The following is a 3,982-nucleotide window of genomic DNA, read 5'->3' on the forward strand; positions in this document are numbered from 1 at the left end:
TTTTGAAAGCTGCGGTAATCGATCCAACCTTAATGAATTTCACGTGTAATAAATGCATTGTTAGTAAAACCTGTTATCCTCCAAATCAGTGGCTAAGGTAGTTATCCGCACATGACGTGAACTGTTTTTACTTATACTAGAGGGGTTGGAGTCAATTTCTTATGAGGAGTAGAAGCTACATTTATTTCTTTTTTTTGAAACTTTGGCTACATTAGCCCCAGTGCAAAGCTTCTCTATGGATGGATTCATTAGCATGGCCAAACCATCCGAGGACAGCTCGCTATCCAGGTTTGCACAAAATGTGCTAACGTTTCGACATCGCAGTTGTTCGCGAGTGACTGTGTCCATTACTCCTATGGAAAGGTTCCCCTCTTGAGTAATTTCACGTAGGGTTTGCATCCATTAGACACAGAGAAAAGAGGATTTCGTAAACGGAATATTTACACTGATAGGATGGTTACTGATAGTCAGCATTTGTATTTTAAATATTTATATCAATTAAATTTTTACTTCGAAGTGATGAAGTGTGTTTTAGCACCATGTTGTGCTTGGAGCCTTCTGTAGATGAGTATATATCCGCAAGTCTGGATTTTAAAACTTCATTCGCAAAAAAAATCTGGTAATTCCAGCGATCTTTTACATAAACAGGCACACTCAATACTGTTATTGTCTGCTCCCTAAATTAACGGTGTCAAATGTGTGTTACTGTTAAGATCTTTGGTTACATGGCAGCACCTTAGTTTCCATAAGGCAAACAAACCACGAGGGTAGAGCGCGGAATTAAGGGGCAAAGTAAAACCGAACTCAAAACATTATTTAGTTTGCGGTGTTCCCAGTGATGTGACAATTAAACAAAGGCAAGTAGGTCTATCTTACGAGGCAGATAAGGTATATCAACAGCGACAGGATTCACGCGCGTTATAAAACCGCGAATTTGGGAGTTATAAAGGTGTAGAAGACGTACACTTTTCAAGCGACTCCAATTGCTGCCACTTCTGCAAAGTCATAGGTTAATTGGGGAATGGCGGTCAGTTGGAAGTTTCAGAAAATCCAGCATGGGGTTACAAACATCCGCAGCACCTCCCCTTACAGTCACTGAGAATGATTTCTAGAGTCATATTGTCATCATTCCATTTCGAGCCTACGCCCACAGCGCTGTCGACTTGCTACTCACTACTGGCCGACCTGCGCCTTCACCTCCACAGTGTTCTGTGCCTTGGGATCTGCAAATGAAGGCAGTATCTGGAATTTGTCCAGCATTAAGTCTGTCAGTAGAACACCGTGCTGAGCAGAGGATTGCTCGGTCTATCGCAGACGTCGTTGCATTTCCAATGCTGGCGTCGAATGCAACTTTAAGCTGGTAAGCTGGCGTTCAATTAGGGCTTTGATTAATAATAGGCGATTTAGCACGGAGTCATTTGATGATTGTCCGATGAGTCACCAAACAGAAACATTGGGAAGATATGGTCAGTTATTCCTCCCTCCTCCCGTGACCTCATCAGTGCTTGCTTCAATGTGTCAACAGACCTCTTCGCTTGTAGGTTGGGTTGAGTGCAAAACAGGGGAGATGGCGCATTCGTAATGTTATGCTGACAGCAGGAAATGGAACTCCCTCGATGTGATCTGCACCCCCTAGAACCTGTATTGGATGTGATGTGTCAGAAAACACAAAATGCAAGTCTGTGGTGGGAAAATGGTACAAATATACCTCACACTCTTCTCCAAGTCATCAAAATCCCCTATCATTCTGAATCAATAGCACGAGCTGTAGACAGAACGCCGTGGAGACTGTTAGACCATGCATCCAACGTACGGTTAATGTAAATGTCACATCCATCACCTGCTCTAACGAAAAGCACTAGTTGTATTTCGAAGCAACTATATCTGTCTTCAATTATTTCTCATGCTCTTCAATGCTCACTCACAAAATCCAGCTTAAAATGAATTTTTTTTCAAAGCGAATGAATTTTGATATGGAACACTCTATACTAAATCAAATAGACGGATATGCTAAGTTACCTCCTCACTGGCTCTTCCTGATATGCCTACCTGCCTTTCAAGTCTTCACGATACAATTGAAAAGGTCTACTGGTTGTCAGTTGACTATAGCGCAAAATCTCCAAGATTGATGATTTCTCCAGATTGAATTGCTCAAGTTCTCCTCAAAACGATTCGTGCCAAAGTGTGTAAAAAGGAGTTCTACATTATGAATTGTCTATGAATTTCCTAAGCACTTCAAAAACCACTCACAGATAAGGCCGGCCTGGAAATCGTGGGCAGCAGCAATCCCTGTCATCCCACAGACTGGAACCTTTGCAAGGCAAGAGAGACACGGATTTTTCTTTAGCCTAAATTATTAGGTCTTTACAATACTGCAAAATCACGACCTGGGTTGCTCGAGTGCGCCGTTGGAGATTGCGTTATGTCTGTGGAACATCACAGTGAATGCTGAGAAATAAATACAGCAACGTATCCATTTGTGTCGGTTAATTTGCCTATCTTCAACTGTGGTAAACAAAATGACGCTGATAGTCTTCGCTTCGAATTGAACAGAAGAGTGACAGTCAGATAGAGTTTAATAGATTCAGCTGAAGAGAATTCAGTGATTTCTGCTTGTTGGGCTTCGACTTAGTGATTCTACGTCAGTAGTGGTCAGATGAACTTCATTTCAATAATCTGCTTGCGGAAGATTTTTGCAATGCTATTCAGTGACCCTCATCTAAAAGGAATGACAATTACACTGATGTTAGCTACTACACATCAAGGAAGAAAGGAGTGACGGCGTGTTGAGGTCCCTGCTATCCCCAAGGCTAACTGACCGGCTACTCTGACCGAGGACGCGTGCAACCAGGATGCGTGCTCATGTTGATGCCATCTTCAGCACATGTACTTATCGCAACGTCAAACCAGTGCCCTGGCATCTGCGATATGAAAGCTTCTTCAACTTGGCTAAACCACTCTGGGCAGGACAAACTTGCCTCCCTTCAACACTGGTACCGAAATGCCGGTCTTCGGGAGTTACTTTTTGGAATGATGCGGAGAGGAACCACCCGAAGGAAAGTCTGAATCGAGGGCAGCGTGGCAAAACTCTCAGCAGCAGAATTTGGTGGGCGCTTTGGAAGAAGCAGGATACTCTGGGAGATCAAACCTGCAGATCGTACAGAACAAGACACTAGTATCCTACTGAGGAGTTGAAAACCCACCTGAACAACGTCAACACTGTCTGGGAAAAGCTTTTACCAAACAGAGCAATGTATAACTTTACCAATGTGCAATGTCAATAGGTTTGTTGATTCAAAGCGAATGCTTTGGTAAACAGGTCAAACGACGCTTGAAGTAATGATAGCTTGTATTACGCCGCATCGTTGCATGGTTCACATATCAGTTAGCAATGCAAAACACCTGCATCAATCTCTTATTAATCGAAAATGCCTCAAAACTTTAGATCTGTAGTCCCTATGCAGTTCAAGCACTCTTTGAACGACTTCAGTATTCCCTTTACTTATTTTACAATATGGAAAATATCGCGTGATCAAAGTGTTTGGCTGTTTGCAGAGACCGCACTGCCGCACCGACACGCTGCAACTCACAAGAGCCTCTGAGTGCATGCGATTGTTTAAATGCATGCAGTGTGAGGGAAAGATATCCACCAGTCCATTAGTACAGTGCTCTTTGTTGTGTTTTTGGCATTTTGAACTATCACGTCATGTCAGATGAAGATGAAGGTTGTGTTTACCAAAGCTGTCTGCTTTGTGAACCGATTTTAAGTTTGTTCCGAAGCTGGATGAAGTTCTTGTCGAATAAGACGTATGGCAATTCGAGAAGGCCACATCATCAAGAGGCGATTTTGCAAATAGCACAGCGGAGTTCCACTATGATGTAGAGGGTAAAGTTGCGTGTGGTTCATGGTTTAACGGTACGATGACCTTCGACGATAGAGTGAAGTTACCGCGACATCAACAGCGGCCAAAGCCACCTACAA

This window comes from Echinococcus granulosus, assembly GCF_000524195.1.
Source record: "Echinococcus granulosus chromosome Unknown EG_S00027, whole genome shotgun sequence".
NCBI lineage: Eukaryota > Metazoa > Platyhelminthes > Cestoda > Cyclophyllidea > Taeniidae > Echinococcus > Echinococcus granulosus.